The 20,662-nt window shown below is 34.8% G+C and overlaps 1 pseudogene; it reads left to right on the top strand.

Moving 5' to 3' along the window:
• The first annotated feature begins 80 nt into the window (after positions 1 to 80).
• On the top strand, positions 81 to 3,902 carry LOC131057343 (serine/threonine-protein phosphatase PP2A catalytic subunit-like; annotated as a pseudogene).
• Positions 3,903 to 20,662: the final 16,760 nt, after the last annotated feature.

Below are 20,662 nucleotides of genomic sequence, written 5' to 3' on the forward strand. Positions count from 1 at the left end.
TCTTGACATATTCAACAAGTTCTACACATAAGCCTTTTAACTTAACATATTTATGTAGCCAAGTGCAGGGGACCAACTGAATGGCGACCTTTCTCTTGCAACAATACATTGAAGGTACACTTCTATGCAACAATTGACAAAACAAATGAAAATTGTGTTAATTAACACTACAAACACCTAGCTCTTGACATATTCAACAAGTTCTACAAATAAGCCTTTTAACTTGACATATTGATGTAGCCAAGGGAAAGGGACCAACTGAATGACGACCTTTCCTTGCAACAATACATCGAAAATTAACACTACAAACACCTAGCTCTTGACATATTCAACAAGTTCTACAAATAAGCCTTTTAACTTGACATATTGATGTAGCCAAGGGAAAGGGACCAATTGAATGATGACCTTTCCTTGCAACAATACATCGAAAATTAACACTACAAACACCTAGCTCTTGACATATTCAACAAGTTCTACAAATAAGCCTTTTAACTTGACATATTGATGTAGCCAAGGGAAAGGGACCAACTGAATGACGACCTTTCCTTGCAACAATACATCGAAGGCATGCTTCTATAAGGTCAAATATGGTCCTACAACAATTGACAAATTGACATCGAAGGCACACTTAGGTCAAATATGGCCCTATAACAATTGATGAATTGACATTGAAGGCCTACTCTTGGCACGTAAATCTACATACAAAATGCAAAAAACTAGTCATAAAAAAGATGACATTGGCAACTCAAACCTTGCACAAACTTTTGAGAATTTAAATGCACTTGATTATTGATTTTAAACTTGTATTGAACCCCCTTTCACACCTCAAATGATATTATAACATGGAAATCAGATTTTTTTGTTCTTGAATTTACTGGTTTTTATGGGCAAATTATGAACACTAAAACTGAGATATGAAACCAAATGAACATCAAACATGCCCAATAACACCCAAACTGAAATAGAAAACAACTGCAACCACTAATTAAGAAATTAGACTCTCTAGCCCAACATTGTTTGTTAGATATGCGTCAATCTCCACCCTTGAGCCCTCAATGTGTGAGCCAACTATTCAAAGGCCTTCTCTCACCTTCAATGTGCATGACAAAATATGGAAAGCTAACAACAAACTCATTCTCCACTCTCTTGTAGTGCAAGACTTTATCCTTGAAAGGAGGTTTGAGGATCATGTGACAAGGACAAAGAGATTTCAATGGAAGAAAGTTATGTGCAACTAGTCAAGTGTCCTATTACAATATGTGGCAACATTTGTGGTCAATTTCATGATCTTGCAGAGCTCTTTTAAATCGAGGGAAAGTTTTCAAATATCAATCACTTATTCATTAGGGACTATGTTGACCATGGATGCTATTCAATTGAGATTGTCACTCTTCTATTAGCATTTAAGATTCTTCAATGAATCACATCATTTTAAGAGGAAACCATAAGAGTTGCCAGATTACTCAAGTATATGGATACTATGATGATTGCTTGCAAATGTGAAAGGTATTTTTGGATTTTTTTGACTACTTTCCATTGCTAGCATTGATGGAATCAAAAAGTTTTTTCATCTATAACATCAAAAATTACCTACTCTTGCAATTTTATGCTATGTTTCATGCTCACTTTGGTGTCCATTTGCTTAGTTTATTTACAGGTTTGTTTGATCCCTTGTATTATCCTTTCTCCCTCTTAAGGTGCTTAGTTCTTGTTTCATGTGGTCTTTTTTTTCAGCTTTTGTTTCAGGCTCGTGATTTACTAATGCCTCATCATTTTGATATGAAATTGTTTAGACACTAGCACATGTTATTGTCTTATGATAGTTTTTTTGTGCTCATTTCTAAGCATGTTTCTAGTTGTTACCTACTCAAGTTAGTGGAATATTCTTAGGACAAATCTAAAGGGCTCATCATCTTCTTCCTCATCACCCTCTCTTATTTTGAATTAATGTTTTTACTTCGGGGAGGCTCTTGGCTCTCTATTACAACTTTGTTGCACTCTCAAACTTTACTAGCACTTTTTACAACACTCTACAACATTCTCCTACAAGATCGCTTGCTCTCTTTGGCTTCTTCATGCCATTACAAGGGATATTGTTCTTGTTATTGTTTTTTTATTATTATTGTAGCATTTCTTTCTTGTTGTGCCCCTAAAAACCTTAGGATCTTCACATTCCCCTCCTTTCATTCTAGCTTACATTATTACACAATTGTAGCTTTGGCCATTCTTTAATACACTTGGAATAAGAGCACTCTTCCTATTTTTTTAATCTATCTTGGCTAATGTGGACATAGAAATACCTTTGCAAGGGTTTGAATTGAGGCAAACCCCTCAATTCATGTTGAATTAATGTTTTACTTTGGGGAGGCTCTTGGCTTTGTATTGCAACTCTCTTGCACACTCAAACTTTACTAGCACTTTTTACAATGTTGTACAACATTCTCCTTAAATATATCTTGCTCTCTTTGGCTTCTTCAAGCGCTTACAAGGGATATTGTTCTTGTTATTATTTCTTTTATTATTGTTGTAGCATTTCTTTCTTGTTGTGCCCCTAAGCACCTCAAAATCTTCACATTCCCTTCCTTTCATTCTAGGTTACATTATTATACAATCATAGCTTTGACCATTCCTTAAAACACTTGGAATAAGAGAATGTTGGCAAAATGGTCAGCACTCCCTTCGGGATTTGTGACAAGGGACTAACTGCCTCCCGTGCGATCCATATCTCTACAATTTGTATCGAGTGTTGACAGATTGGTCTTTTGACGCAACGACAAACTGGGCCAACAAATGGTATCAAAGCATTGGGTCACGGGTTCGAATTCCATTGGGTAACACTGAGGGGGAGATTGTTGGCAAAAATGGTCAGCGCTCCCCTTGGGATTCGTGACAAGGGACTAACCGCCTCCCGTGCGATCCATATCTCTACAGTTTGTATCGGGCATTGACAGATCGGTCTTTTGACGCAATGGCAAACCGGGCCAATAGAGAACTCATACTATTTTTTTTATATCTATCTTGGCTATTGTGGATATAGAATTACCTTTGTAAGGTTTTGAATTGAGGCAAACACCCCTAGTAGCCCCAAACGTTTTCCCCTCCCCTTGTCTTTATAGGCATATTGAAAGCATTCAATTGCATGCAGGATTGCAAGTGCTTTCTTGTTTGTAAATTCTTTCCCATGATTAAAATAATGACCTATTGTTGTTTAGTTTAATTCTCAACATTTTCATTATCTGGAATTTACAGGGGCATTTCTATGTGCTTTTGTAGACTAGGTGAACAATTTGCCTAGATTTCTACATTTTCTAGAAGCTTCTCGCTATCCTAATCATATGGACAACAACATGATATGTAGACATCCATACATGCTAGTGTCCTTAACAATTATCTTTGTTTGACACTAGGTTCTTTTCTTCTTCTTTTTTATGATTTTGTAAATTATTATTTTATTTTCTAGTAAACAACAATATTCGGGATTTTAGATTTAATTTATCAAATAATAACAAACTAGTTTCAATCCTAATGTGAGAGTAAGGAAATAGTTTGGTTAATATACTTTAACTCAATCACATTTTTTTTTCTCTTTTACGCTACATGCATGGTACTTCTAATCTTCTATTGATACATTTGATAACATAAATTTTTTTGGTCACATTCAAGATACCCCTAATAAAGGTCCTACATGTGATCTATTATGGTATGATCAAGATGATAGATATGCATAGGACACTTATCCACATAATGCTAGATACATGTTAGATCAAGATATTTTCAAGTAATTTAATTACACAAACAACTTAAAACTAATAGCTAGAGAACATCCACTAATCATTAGAAATAAAGAAACAATAACTCATTTAACATGTTTAGAATTCAAACTTCCAATAATAGTCTATTAAATGTAGGATCTAGAAAAATTCTAAATGTGCAAATAGATTACATATCACAAGTTTAAGTGGAATGGATAAAATCTAAGAAAATGGAATATATTTCCTTTGAAAAAAAGCATTGAACTTTTTAACCCATAATGACTACAAAATACACCACGTTCTTTAAAATTGTTGCCTATAACTTATATTCATCATACAAAAGATGTTGGAATAGAAATCTATGAACCACTAAGTGTACCAAGGTAAGGATACAAGTAAAAATAAATGTATGTAAACCTATTATGTAGATATACTTTCAAATTTAATGAGTATTTTTTTTTTCTCACTTGGACATCATCTATTTACTCAAACTAGGATCATGATTATTGAAAGGTGAGAGATTCAATCTTAATTTATAGGATTTCAAGGAAATTGATAGATAGTTAAGTTTTGAACTTAGACATAGAGCTTATCCCCTGAAAGGTGGAGTGGATTAGGATAGGTGGTGGCTATTATTAGTTAATTAATTGATTTGTTAATATAATGAATTTATTTATTTATTTTTTCAAAGAGTTAATTGATTTTATATATCATGTTTTTAAAAAAAAATTATTAGATTATTTATATATAAAGGATATATTTTATATTTCAAATATTTATGAGAAAAATGATTTATTTAAATTTAATTAAATAATAAGATTATTCAATCAATTTTATTTTGAAAGGTGGATTATGGATTAATTTTTGTTTAATTGATATACAATTAATTAGTTTAAATAATGGACGATGTTGGGTTTCAAGAGGAGTGATGTTATGAAAATTAACATTAGTGAGATTTTAGTGTCCATAATATTCATGAGGATCTCTTTGTTACCTTATAGAGTCCAAGGCTCTCATATATTCCTCTATCATTTGAGTGGTAGAAGTATAGATGCGCTCCTAGTACCTCCTCATCATGTGGTGCATCTTCCTCATCATATCCATCCTCTTGGATATAGTCCTCATCCTCATTATCCTTCTTGTCACATTTTTCCTCTTAAAACAAGTGACCTTACATGGTAGCAGTTATTTCAATTCCTACAATCATAAGGACCATGCAATAGAAGATCCTTAGCCTTTCTCTAGGATGACTATCCTCCAAGAAGGTGGCCCACTCTGATATGTATCCCTTGAACTGTACCTCAAGTAGTGGCATCCTCTCTTTGCACATAGGAACCCTCACAATAAGGTACACATTGTAAAGGATTATGGTATACTCTCTTCTAATATAAAAAACTTGGTGTTTAGTTTAGAATCCAAGTAGGTTAGAATGTTATAGCAAATCCATATAGGTCACATAATCAAAACACATATGACCCTTGTTAGTCTATCTCTATACATAATGATGACATCTCCCTTTCTCAGTTCCTTGATGGGACCTACAAACCATGCTTTCTCCCTAATGGTACTCTAATGGATGGAGTGTATGTGAAATTGGAAACTATGTTAAAAGTTTGAGAAAAGCTAAAATTATAATACTTAAAATGCAAAAATTAGAACATTGTGAAAATCCCAAAAATTGTAACATTTTAAAACCTAGCTTGTAAGTTGTGAAAATGATCTTGATGTATTGTAGAAATGTGAAGTTTTTAGTTATTCCTAACTAATGGGGTAACTAGGAAGGTCTTTGTAGTGACCATACGGTAGCCTAGGTAGTCCAAGGAAAGCTAAAGTGCACTTCAATGCCCAAACCCCTTAGTTTGAGAAACCAAGTAGGGCCAAAAGGGGTGACCTTTCCCATGCCATGTATAAAGCCAAAATACTCCAAAGAAACCAAATTTTAATAAAAAATTAAAACGAAAAACATGAAAGTGTTAAAAAACATAAAGCAACAAGTAGAAATAGTTTCAACAAACAATTCCAAGAGAAACCAATGGAATACAAAATGTGAGAAAAAGCATGATTCTCTCATTTGTTTTTCCAAGTTTCATCTTCTTCACACTTTTCTTCCCCCTTTGTTCTTCACCAACACAAGTAAAAATGATCGCCTATGACCCCAATTTTTTCCTTTATAGTTTAGATTTTAATCCCACAACATTTTTTTTATCATGATCTTCTATAATTAATCAAAGAAGAGAAACTAAATATAGGTATACACTAAACCTCACATCATTGGTGAAATTCTTGTATTCTTTTCATTTTTTCTTTCATGATTGTTATATTGCATGTAATTAACCATTTTTTTATTTGTAGGTCTAAATGTAGGACAATGATAAAAAAGTGAGTACTACTTCCACATCTCTAGTTCAAGAAATGTCACCTATCTTAAATGTAGACTATTGTAATTAAGGTATCAATATGTAAGTACCCAAATTTGGTGGGTCAATATAAACATCTAATGATGACTTGTCAATCCAACAATTGACACATGTGGCATGCTCTTTTTTTGACTTGGTGTGACTAACACTAGGAAGAAGAGTGACCTCTACAAAAGAATTGTTGACCCTGACATCTTGTAGCATGGTGATAAGCCTTTTGATTTTTCTTATTTTTCATTTTTTCCTTCCTAAAACTCAACTTTATAGTTTTTTGTTTCCTACTTTGACTTGATATTTCATTTGTTAGTCTCCTTTTTTCCTATATTAACCCTCTTTTCTCATTCATAAAGGAGGATAATTTAGTATACATGTAACATTTAAACTATTTTAAAGAAGCTTTTCTCCCCATAAAACATAAAGATTGTTAAGATGTCTTTACAATTATTCACTAAAATCTCTACAACACTTCCCCAAGAATTATATCACCTTTAGAGGACTACAAGCCTCACATTACTAATCTCAATGTTGTAAGAGGTTAATAATATCCTCATCATGGATATAAATATTTCCTTATCATTAAGAAAAGTACCCCAAGGTCGAATAGGGTAAGATACTATAGGTAAATTATAGAGCCTTCCAGGACACACAATAATTACACAAGAATCTTCAAAAACTTCTTTTAGGTTCACTTATTTGGAAAAGGAAATTTCTTTATACAAAGTTTTAATTGTTAGTGTATACACAAAAAATCGCTCTGGAGAAAGAATTAATTAAATATGAAAATATTTAATTAATATGGTCTTTATTCCTCTACTATATAAATAAATTCAGCAATTTATTTATATGGTTCATTAATTCCTATTCTTCCAACTTTGATCATTTTCTTCCATTTTCCCAATTAAATATGCAAATTAATTAATTTGTGTATTTGAATTTCCCATTATTAAATTTGTTCTTCTAATCCCTTTAATTAAAGTTTGTTGAGTTTAATTAACATTTTCCAATTTAATTTGAATTTCTAAATTCAAATTGGGCACATGTGTCCTATAACTTATAACCAACCCCTAACCTAACCCATCCATTCAACTAGGGGTTTAACTAAACCTATCCCTTCTTGCACATCCTAACTTCTTTATCCTAACCTCCTGTGGGTTGGATATTACCTCTTGGAGACACATGACACCTTTGCCACATGTCTTCTCCCCTTGGACACTTGCCCTCTCATGAGCAAGATTCCTTGACACTTGTCACCACAGAGATGACATGTGTCCCTCCCTCCAACCTCTTCTCCAACTTCCCCAATCTCAACCATTGATATCTCCAGATCGAATCTTGACCATCAATATCTCTAGATCGAATCTTGACTGTCGATATCTCCATATCGAATAAAGCGTAGTTTGCATTTCTTAATCTTTATTTGCTTTCCCTTTTATTAATAATCTCATCTATGTGTTTGTTTATTTGGTGCCCACTATGGGGCCTAGCCCCAAAGTTTTTAACAAGTTTTCTTGTAGGAATTTTATTGATAGGTTCTCAAAAATCCATAGAGTAGCGTTCTGGAAACACAGTTTAGGTCTTCCGGATTCCAGATTTGTGCTCTCGGTCTTCGTACTAGCGTCCCGTCACCTCAAACTGGCATTTTCATGATTTTCTACAAGCAATATAAAGAATTTGATCACCTTTCCTATCTCTTTTTCTTTCTTAGCGTTTTTGGTCAGTCCTATAGAATTCCTAGTCATTGAAATAGTGTTTATGGTCTATTTCATAGCATTTTGGGTTAATTTGGCAACGTTTTTGGTCCATTTGGCAGCGTTTCTAGTATGTTTAGCAGTGTTCATGGTTAATTTAGCACCGTTTATAGAATGTTTAACAACGTTTTTGGTCAATACAATAATGTTTTTAGTCAATTTAGTAGCTTTCCTGGTCAATTTAGCAGCGTTTCTGGTTAATAGAGCAGCGTTTTGGGTTTCCAGAATAGCGTTCTGGGTAGACAGAACAATGTTTTGAGCAATTGATTTAACATTTTTATGTTTTGTTCTGCATTTCTCGGTTTTGTTTATAAACTGTCATTTTGCAAAATTTGATTTGCAGTTTGTTGTTTTGTAGGTACCTTATTCACTGTCAAAGACTAGAGTTATAAACCCTTTCGCTGCGAAAGAAAAAATTAAAAACTACTAACATTTGGTGCAGCTACGAGATATTGCATTATGCATTTTTATTAATGTAGTACCTAGACTAATTAGGAAAGAAAAAGAACCATTATGTCTTACATGTCTTTGATGATAGGCAAGTATGCTCTCGCCTTCATGAGGTGATCCGAAAGCCAGACTCGTCACTTTTCTTTTAGTAGTGCAATAATCCTTAGCGGGCCTACCCTCCTGAGTAGCCCATAAGGTCGGGTGAGAGGGGAACGACCCAAGTGGCAACAACTAGAGCCAAGAAATCCGAGCCACTATAAACAATTGCGTTTGTGATGAAAGTTGCAAATGACGAGTGTTACGTGTTGTCATAACAGCGTCATGTTTCCCTTAGTACCTATATGGTGCGTAAAAACATGTAGAGTGTAACCTCTGCAGGCTAGGAAGCCTCCTTTAATAGAGTGGAAAATGTTGCTGATTATGACCACTCGAATGATGCACTTACTAGTACATTCTTAGTTAGAAGCCACTCATTTTAGCCTTGGTACAATAATCTCAGTGCAAGGGGATAGAAGGTTTTCCCCCTAAGATACTCACCATTTGGCTCCTTGGAGGAGAGGCAAAAATCCCTGGCTTTGCATAGGCTACGTGTAGCCTTCCGGGGAGAGGGTGATTGGGTCACCCTTCCAGTCCTGGAGGCCCCTATTTGTCACCTCTCGTCAATGACAAAAGTGGACATCCCCTTTAGGGTGTGTTGGTTCCCAAAATCACAGATTGTAAATCAAAGAGTTTTGCCACTTATCTTGATGACTTCCGAATTAGTCTTGGCCAACAAATGGGAATGATCGATAGATCAAATTCCCCCGCACTTTAGGCTTCGCTAAACCAAAGCGGGTGAACCTATACCTGAAACCTAAATCTGTAGGTTAAAGACTTTTCTATAGCGAATTTAAGAAATTTGGTGACTTCAAGATGGCAATTGTTCTTGAACCCAATCTTATTATCTGAAAACTATAACTGCTTCCTTGTAAATGAATATTTATAAAGTAGTAATTGTATGAATTAGAAATATGTTTCCTTGATGAAGCTTTCTCTCAAAATACTTGATTCAAATATACAAAATCAATAAAAGACCAGTGCCTTGATTCCTTACTAGTTTCATATTATTTCAAATGAAAAATCCTACGTTTAACCTTAGATACAGTTTTAATAACTTATTAATGAAACAAGACCATCATCTCAAAGGCTTCTATATGAATTGTAATTAAAATGTAACATCCAATTAGTCTTACTGAATTTAACTTTAGTTTGAAAGACCAATAAGGCAATTCAAAGTTTGCCAACCAATCCTTCAAACTGAAAATCAATCTTACTTACAACAACATAAGATTGCACAATGAAACAATCTATGTAAATAGATTTATCTAAGGAATTGATCAATCAATTGAAAAGATAGATACCATCATGAATAAAAAAAATTGGAATCTTTATATTGAAAATATGATACTTAAACCAGTTGATTTTAGTGTATATCATCCATCAACTTGATACTTCCAGACATCAAGTTCATAAGAAAAGCATGAAATATTGTCTTGATAGAAAACTATATACTTGTGATATATGTCCTTCCTAAAAGATCCTCTATATATAGATGAGGATTTAGTTTGAAAATGAAAGGGCATACCCTTTCATTAAAACTAGAATTAACAAAAACTAACTAGAAACTAACTACCTAAAAACTGCCCTAACAATATGAACAAACTAAAAGACTATAAAATGCAAAGTCACATCCTTGAACACCCTTTTGATATTTATGGTTGATCTCCAAGAAATTGACCACACTTCTGAATATGCTTCAAGTATCCCTCTGATTTGTAGGTATCCGCATCATAGATGATATCTCTGACCACAATCTCCAGAGTGACGAAGTTTTCCATATGCTCGATTGTCTCTGTCATATCAAGTCCATCAGACCGGGCAATGTTAAGGGAGGCACTGAGAAGACTTTGGCATTCCATAATCCATTTATCCTTATCCTTAATCTGTCCATTTTGATCTTCGACCTCTGGAAAACCATGTTGTACTATTTCCTTACATTCATCAAATTCATTTTGCAGTTTCTGTGTCAAAGTCTTCACGCCTTCTCAACAACTTTTGTATTCCTTCAATAATTGTGGCCTCTGCATTGGCCATTGTCTTATCATGCAATAAAGTTCCTAATCTATTACAAATCCAATTGTGAGATACCACATTATCCATATTCTTTTGATAAACAACCCAAAAATCTTCAAGGAAACCCTACAACTTTTCAAATCTCCTAGTCAATAAAATAGAGGCTGCATCAACCCTCACACTCTGCATTTTCTTTTTTAACCTTTTGTTTTCCAATTACACATCTTCACATTTCTTTTTCCATTGAGACCCATCATGGATTTGTGGCATAGGTTGTCCTTCTCTTTTTAGCAACTCTTCATATAGTCCCTTGCACTGATCTCTTTCTCTGACCACTTTGACTAATTGTGCTTTGTTAAATTTTGAAATATCAATGCCCATGTTAGTAGTAACAATAGGATCCAATTCACCAACTTTTAATTTCATCATATGACCAAAGGCTTTATCCACATCAATGATCGTGGGTCTCTTATTTGGAGGGTAAAGAGCCCACAAAAGAAGATCCTCTTCACCCTGGTCAAATATAGAGCCAATATATACATCATTCACTCCCTGAATATCCAATTTAAATTCCTTATTCTCGGAATGTAACATGCTATCAAAAATAAATGATGTACTCATATCCCATCCTGGAAAGATGATAATGTCTGCCTCACTAAGAAGTTGTCTTCCCCTTTGAGGGGTTGTAGTAGTTAATTCTAAATTGATTTATTCCTTGAGTTTCTTCAACAGTTCTGATTCTTTTTCAGGGGTTATGCTTGGGATAGATTCCCTCAATTTTTTACCTTTGAAATTATATAAAAGGGATTTAAATTCTTTTGACTTGATAAAAACATCATTACACACAAAAGAAGAATGCTCATCATATTGTGCATCACTATGGATTTTCAGTCTGGCAACAATTTGTTGTTGTAAGTTAGGTTCCTCTACTGTGTCCGGTGCTTGATGTCTGGATACTATCTCAACATCTTCTGACTCACTTTCACTTTCCTCTTCTTTGGTCTCCATTTCCTGCAATCTCTTTTTCTTTTCTTCCAAATTTCTATTTAATTCATCAATGGCCATCTGGGCCTCTTCCTCCTCCATGTTCCTAAACATATCTTCTGCTTCCAAGCAAATATGAAAATAATCTCCAAATTCTGGCCTTTCTTACAACTGTGAATATATCCTTCAAGGTTATAATTGACTCTAGCAATATATTTGAACAAATTATATTCTTCAATTAATTTCCTATCAATGGCTTCATAAGCCTTTGTTGATAAAATGGTGAAGTCCCCAAAACTAAGAGTCCAGGGTCGGAAAGCTTGCTTACATATATCTCCAAAATGTCTAGCATTTGACACACTTAATTGTCTTACAATCTCTAGATAAGAAATCCTATATGGTACAAATTTTGGCAACACATATGGGGTTCCTTCAAAACCATAAATTCTGAAGCAAGTGAAATCCTTATGAACAAACCAATCACTCTAGTTGTGATTGACAATACCTCTCTCATCAAAAGCAGCAGGTCTCATAAATCTTTTAATATCAGTGGAAATAGATCCTTCACACCGGACACCATAAACTTGGTACAGTGGCCTTACTATTATCTCTTCAAACTTAATGTAGTTTTACCTCACGTATCGTGAGTCCCATACTAATGTCCACATTTTCATTGGTTGTTCACCTATTGTGTCCACTGTGTTAAATTTTAAACTCATTGGCCACATACCCTGAAATCTTCCATAAAATAAAATCAAATGCATCAACAATGAGTAAAACTTCAAAGTGGGTTCCCTATTATCCCTGGGGTTCAAGAAACCCTCATGCAATTTTTCTGCAAGATAAGTAGCATAATCAAAAGGTCTCGACTCATACATTTGTACATTTTTTGCCAACACTAGTTGCCCAATACTAGTCACATCAGGGACCTCTATACCTCCAACTTGTCTGCATGGAATATAAGTGTATTGTAAGTAGTGTCTAAACATATCCATGTTAAATGGGGGACCATCCTCTTCGGTCAGAATGCCCTTCTCAACCCTATGGAAGGCTAAGTTCCACCCTTTGTAAGTAGTATCCATTTTAACAAATTCCTCTAATATTTCTTCAAATGACAAGGGCACATCAAGGTTAGGATCTAAGCTAAAAACTTCATCTATAGTGCCACGACAAAATTTGATAAACACCTCGCCATTTGGAAACTGAATACATCTCTTCATAGAATTATAATTTTTGACTAGGACTTCCATGAATCCGATATTTATGAAAACATTCAGAACAACAAGTTTACCTAAGTTAGTTATCCATGGGTTACAGATTGGTATTTCTCCATCTTTTCTTTGAAAATGAAATAGGAAGATTTCATAACCCCTCCCCTTTATCCATATGTATCCAACCCCTTTAAACCTGTCTTCAAGCTAATCTCTTCTGGGCAAATGTTGTTTCGACCTTCTTGATTTTGGACTTGGAGACTGCAATTGATCAATAATATCTTGATTCAATTTCTGTGCAGGAGGAATTTCCGTTGTTTTAGATTTTTTGGATGTAGACTCGAAGCCCTTAGCACTTCGCTTTCTTCCTGATGAACTTGAAGCTTCCATGATGCGTGAATAATCGTGAGCAATAATTCTCATCTAGTGTGTTTTTCACTAGGATGCCATCCGCACTTGGTTCTTAATTCGCCTCATGTGAGCCATCAATCTACTTAGTTGTAAGCATTAAATACATGCTACTTTGGTTTCAATTTTGAATTACATCTGTAATGGCTCATCGGTATATGCTTTTCCAATGAATCTCCCTTGGCGCCACCAGAAATATTTCATTCCTTAAGTCACTTTGTTGTTCATTGACATGTGTCTTCCCGATGCCCTTATCAGGTATCGGCATAACCTTGAATAGCTTCTATCGATAGTCATTTTTTCTCCGATGAACCTTCTCCTTTGTTATTTTCATCGGGTATCAGGATAGCTTGGAATGATATATCCCGATCTCTTTAAGCTATGTCGATGACTAACATCTTTCTTCCTGTCGGTGTAGGTCTTACTGATAGCCTTATCGGCTATCGAAAAAACACTAACTCACATGTTCTGATTGTGAATACTTTGTCGATGATGCTTCAATAGTTACCATATTGGTGTATACCCTTCCGATGTGCCTATCAGGTATCAGGATAACTCCCATCCCCTTCTCACATAGTTAGTTAGTTCTCAATGACCTTTTGCTTTGCTAAGGTGTCGTCTTCGGGGTAAGCTACATTGATTGTTTTAATCTATTTTTCTCTACAAATCGTGCCCCCCTTAATGAAATACACATGTTTATAATTTTTTATATAAACTGAACAAAACCTCACATAAGCTCAACCTCTGAGATATTACATAGATCTTGCTTCTTTGGCTAAATTTGTCAAAGTGAAAGCCTTATCTTACTTAATGCCACCCCCTAATTGCCTAGGTGATGGTCGACTCTCTAGAGACAGATCATAGATGGATGGGAATTGGTGTTGTAGGATCATTCCTGCACATAAAACTTCAATAGTAACTATTCTAATGATAAAAAATACTTATTGAAAAGCATAAGCAAATAGTACCTCAATAGCAAATAATTTTGAAAAATTATGTGCTAACAGGGTGTTTACACTTGCGTCATGGAGATTCTAGGTTGTGGGTTGAGTTATCGTATTGTCAGTAATTCCTTAGGATAGATCTCCTTGAAGTGTCTTATTTGTGCAATACTCGAGGAAATTTGGGTATTTTGCGAGCCTTTGGAACATACACTTGATGTTTAGATCCTAGGACAACAAGACAACTGTTTGAAATTATGTCTTATGTGTTTTCAGATGATAAATCAGACAGATCATCCATTGATAACATAAAAACTTCAAACTCAAACATCAAATTGTCGAATTTACACTTATCACAGCAGATTATCTCTTTCGGTCCAAACATGAGAGTTCTTGGTCTGAACATTAGAGTTTCTAGTTTAAACATCAGAGTTCTTGGTCTAAACATTAGAGTTCCTGGTTTAAACATCAGAGTTCTTGGTCAAAACATCCGAGTTCTCAGACTGAACATTAGAGTTCCTAGTCTAAACATCAACATTCTTGGTATTTGAATTAGAGAACTTGGTTTGTAGATCAGCAATTTTAGTCTAAACATTAGCATTTCTGGTCTAAACATTAGCATTTCTGGTCTAAACATCAATGTTTTATTCTTTCTTTTAGCGTTTTGGGTAAAACTACATCAAAATTAGAAAACTAAAACACCCTTTTTTAGGTAGTGTAACATACTTTTAGGTCATCTTCCTGAAAGACTCAATCGGGTTATCTTCTGTCAAAGCAAATTCAAAACTAGACACACTAAGGTTTTCAAGTATTCATCTCCAACAAGTTTAAGATCCAACATCTCAAGGTTCATAATCAAATTTCTTTCATAATCTGATCTTTCAGGCATAGTTCTTATCAGGATTTATCATCCTTCATCATGAAACTACAATGCTAGATCAGATTAAAATAGTTCTCTTGATAGAATATATCTTTCCTATTAGACTTGGTCAAATCATAGCGAAACTTTGTACTTCAAAGCAAGATTAAAAACTTGTCAATTTTCAAATACTTGGATGACCATTTCATGCCATTTGAAAAAGAAGAAACTTAGTCACAAGGCAATCTTGAAAAGTAGAAAATTTCTCTACATAAATTGCAAAATCTTACTGAAACATCACATATTTTTACATCGCTATCGAAATTATTTGCATGGTAGAGGAAATGAATTTGAGGAAGAACCTTTGAGAAGGTGTGCTATGTAACAAAGATTCACATTATCACAACATCTAAATCAAGGTGGTCAAATTAACATGTATTATTTACCTCAACAATTGATCACTTATTGAGAAGCATTTTAGAAAAATCAAACCTTTCGAAATAATTAGATCACTTATATGCAATCTTTGACAAGGAATCAGAGAAGGAGACTGAAATAACAAAAACAAAAGCAAACATCTACAATGGAACAAGAGAATCCATTCTTTCATCAATTTGGATCCATTACTCACAACAATGACAACGATGAGGAAATAACAGAAGAAACAATCAAAGAGGCTAAAAAATATCCAAAGTTTAGTAAATTCATGGAAAGGGTCGTTGAGATGGATAAAGAGAAGTATTTTCTTATGCCAACACATCAAGGTGCAAAGTTGCCTAATGATTTTGATGTCACAAGATTGAGACAAGGCAGGAGAAATAGTGAAACTCGAAATAATACAAATGAGACCCATAATTAAAGGAGCCTGAACAATCGAGATAGTGAACCAAGGAATGATAATACCCTTTTGGCTCTAACTCAACAAATTCAAGCACTTCAAACACAACTTCAAGACATGAGAAGAAGAACTACCAAGCGATATTCACTACAAGAAATCTGTCCTTATCCATTTGACAAAATTCTAAATATGATACCATTTCCTCCAAATTGTGAAATTCCCAAGTATGACAAATAAAATGGTAAAACTGATCCTCAAGATCATGTTAGGGAATTTTGCACAATGAGTATGGAGTTCACACATGAGGACACCTATTTGATGAGACTATTCCCCAAGAGCTTAAGTGGGAAAGCAATGGAGTGGTTTTCCATGTTACCACCTGGTATAAGAATGTTTTCAGAATTGGTGGACAAATTTGTTTCCCAATATTTATATAACATTCAACATGAGATTACTATGCTTGACCTATGTAATACAAAGAAAAAGAATGGGGAACCTTTTATGACATTCTTACAAAGGTGGAGAAGCTTGTTTGCATGGTATCCTCGTCTGGTTCCTGACAATGAAAAGATGAACATTTTTATCGATAACTTGAACCAAGAGATGAGTTATGCACTTAAAATGCAATTTCCTCCAAGCTTTAACAAAATGGTTGAAAATGGGATCAAGATCGAAGAATCCTTGGTCAAGAAAGGAGTATTGAATCTTCAAAGAGAAGGGAATAATTCTTCCAAAAATACTCATAATAATGCTGATAAACTCAAATTTTGGAATAGAAATAGAACCATTGTGAGCGATGGGATAGTGGATGCTAACATTGTGAAACCAAAGCAACCCATATTAAACTTATCAAGTCACACCTCGACAACCAATCAGGATAATAACAACCCAAGGTTACCCTCCACCAACTTTCACAAAAAATTCACACCTATTGGTGAACCACTTGAATCAACATTAAAGACACTCATTGCAAACAAATTGATTACATTACCAGAAGTAAGAGACTTTGAACTAAAATTTAAACCTTCTTGGTGGAATGACAATCATTATTATAATTATCATCGAAGTAAAGGACACCAAACAAATGATTGTCAAGGATTAAAGAATGTTATTTAAGATTTGATAGATAACGAGGTAATTAACAGTAGATTGGAACACAACAAGTGAATCACACACAACATTTAAAACTCTGTTACCAAACTATGAGAAGGGCGAGACGTCAACAACTAGAGATAGGAAAGGTAAGGAAAAGGTTAATTATGCCCACACGTATGATAATGTGGTCAATGTCATTGTAGTCAAAGAAAAATCCCAACTAGAACCTGCACATGCTGTCACACGCAGTAAGGCTAAGATCACTTTACTAGGACCCACAACCAATGCATCCTCCACTTCTAAACAATACAACATAGTGGACCAATTATAGAAGACCCTTGCACAAATCTTAATATTAGAACTCCTAAAAATATCACCCACACATAAAGAGATCCTAGAAAAGGCTCTAGTAGATACCATAGTCCCCAAAGACTTGGGCGTTGATCAATTTCAAACCATGGTGGGATATCTCATAGCGCCTCATTGCTTATCCTTCACAGAAGATGATGGCATGTCCTTGCAACATCCACATAATTCTCCTTTGCATATTGAAATCTTAATTCACAAAAAGCGCGTAAAACGTGTCTTAATAGATGGAGGAGTTGGCCTAAATATTTGTTCATTAAGTCTTGTCTATGCCGTAGGCTATTCTGAAGATGTAGTTGATGCTCACAAAAAGATAACAATCAAAGCATATGATGAAGAAGAGAGTTCCTCCAAAGGGATTGTAGTGTTGCTAATCAGAGTTGGACCTGCCCAAAAAGATATAGTATGTCAAGTGATGGACATTAATTTGTCTAACAACATACTCCTAGGCAGATCATGGATCCATGACATGCAAGCTATTCCTTCAACTTTCCACCAGTGCCTCATATTTCCCTATAATGGACAAGTGATCACCATCCCAACCGACTCAAATCTGTTTCAATATTGCAGTAACCTGAAACCAGTTCAAGAGGTCATTGTTCTGCATAATAGAGAAGCATCCTCTTCTACTACACCACTTAAGGAAAAGGCGTTTGCTTCAATCTTATCAAGCTTTGAGAAAAAGGTACAATTTAAAGACAAAGGTCTAGGAGAATATTCGCTACCAAACCTACCACTCTTCCAAGATCATATAGAAAACCATCAAATTTAAAACAACTTGTCTCAAAACCAATTAGACTTATTGATGGATCATTCATAAAAGCTGACACCTTAGCTGAGGAGACTGATGACAAGGATGTTTTACAATGGTTATACAAAGATGAGGCAGAATCCCAACCAGAAGTCAATAATTTTAGTATCCCAGTAGAGCAATATAGAAAAGGATACGATATCCTGAGAAAGATGGGATACGGTGGCAGTGGTCCTATGGGCAAAAGAAAAGAAGGTATCTCAGAACCAATACAACCTCCTCAAATTCCTAAGGATAAATCAAGATTAGGTTTTGGGAAGATTAATATAGATCCACAACAAGAAGGACCATTTCGCAGTCAATAAGAGGAAGAATATGAACGACAACAAGAATAACTTTCCATTCAGAGAGAAGAATATGCACGTAAGCAACAAGAGGAAGCTATCTGCAAACAAAAACAAGAGGTCATTTAAATATATCAAGAAGAAGAAGTAGAGGAAAGAAGACAAGAGAAGCTTGCTAAAAACCAAGAAGAAGCCACTCACAATCTATATGAGCAAATCTTCAGGTTACAAGCTTCTAGTGAAACAGATTCCAATGAGTGGGAATGGGATTCTTACCAATCTAAAAATTCCTCTGAAGAGTCCTACTATACAAAATATGTAGACGTCGATGTAGTTCACTCATATGTAGGACAAATGTTAGAGTATAGGCCACTCGAATGGGAAATCCAATATATCGAGTTTGACTCCATTACGGATGATCAGGAACTACTTGATGGAGGTCATTTTAAGGAAAGTAACATCTTGGACTTAGAAATAATAATTGAAGACTTAGATATCTCCATCATGACCCTTAGTGCTCTTGATATGCAACAATCCAATGATCCTTTACCATTAGCGTATCTTGAGCTTATTGATTGGGAAAATAAAGGAGCCATTGAGATAGAAACCTTCCCTAACAACCACACCATTTATTTATACCTCAATGTAGTCAAACCTAAAACAACTTCCACCAGTGAATCCAATAACGCATCTTCTACTTGAGGGGATGCCAAATCTCTCAGTCATAAAAGTAAAACGGAAAAAATAGATATTAGGTCTAATACTGAAAACCAGTTAATGGCAACATTAGATCAAAGAAAAGAGATGAGGATGGTTGTAGACAAATGAGCCTGCTAGAGGCTGAGGTCGCTGAGACCCTTAAGAGCCTCATGCAATTGTGATGTCTTTTTTGTGTTCCTATGTTTCTATGTTTTGTGTTCTATTTTCTTGTTGGTTTTTTATCTGCCCGTTTGGGTGTTTGTTGGTTTCTTGGCTGCTCTATGTATTGTCCTATCTTTTGCGACCTATTTTGTTTTGGATCTTCTAATGCATTGATTCTAAGTCTTTTAGAATCTTCTATGTAAAGGGTTTCAGGGCCCCTTCAAAACCTGTTTTTGCCTTAATCCAGAACATTAGATCAATGGAAAGTAAAAAGAAAGGACGTATTCGATGGTGAAAACCTCCTTGAGGTGCCAGAGGATGGGAGATTTGACACTTTACCCAAGTATTTCCAAGAAAGATCATTGATATTGATTGAGCCAACTAAAGTAGTCAATATCGGAACACTAGATTACCAAATATTTTACATCCAACAACATCATTATCAAAGCAAGATAAACATAACTATATTGCATTTTTAAAAGAAAGGCAAGTCAATTTTGCATGGTCATACACAGATATGCCAGGATTGGATTTGGATCTCATCATGCATCACTTAAATGTTTCTCCTGGAGTAAAACTAGTTATGCAAAAGCTAAGAAAGATGCATCCTCATATAGCCTTATTGGTCAAAGCAGAATTGAAAAAAATGCTAGATGTAGGGTTTATCAGACCTGTAGCATATCCAAAATGGGTATCCAATATAGTTCCTATTTCTAAACTAGACAAAAGTATCAAGGTATGCACAAATTTCAAAGATCTCAATAAGGCATGTCCTAAGGATGATTTTCCTTTATCTAATATAGATATCATTGTGGACTTGACAGTTGGGCACTCAATGTTCTCTCTGATGGATGGTTTCTCAAGCTATAACCAAATGAAAATAGCACCAAAAGATAAAGAAAAGATGACCTTCGCATGTCCCTTGGGTACTTTTTGCTAGAATGTAGTGCCTTTTGGACTCAAGAACGCATGAGCTACCTACCAAAGAGAAATTACAACAATTTTTCATGATATGATGCATACCTTCATGGAAGATTATATTGATGATCTATTGGCTAAGTGGGATACTAGAGAAGCACATTTGTAAATCCTAGCAAAGATCTTTGACCACTTAGATAAATACAAACTAAGGCTAAATCCAAAGAAATATGCATTTGGTGTCACATCGGACGAACTTCTAGGATATATTGTTTCAGCACGAGGCATTGAGGTAGATCTAGATAAAGTTAAAGAAATCATGTAAATGGAATCACCTTTTAAACATCAGTCAACAAAAATCACTTCAAGGAAGACTTTAGTCTATTAGAAGGTTCATATCCCAACTAGCTGATAGATGTCATCATTTCACGCATCTGTTGCGTAAAAATGTTCTATTCAGATGGGATGACATATGTGAAGAAGCCTTTCATGCAATAAAGGAATATCTGATGAACCCACCTGTCCTAGTGTCACCAATTGAAGGAAAGTCGTTATTGTTGTACATATCAGCCATTGATGTATCATTAGGAGCTCTCTTAGCACAATT

Source organism: Cryptomeria japonica, chromosome 7 (assembly GCF_030272615.1).
Source record: "Cryptomeria japonica chromosome 7, Sugi_1.0, whole genome shotgun sequence".
In the NCBI taxonomy this organism is placed as follows: domain Eukaryota; kingdom Viridiplantae; phylum Streptophyta; class Pinopsida; order Cupressales; family Cupressaceae; genus Cryptomeria; species Cryptomeria japonica.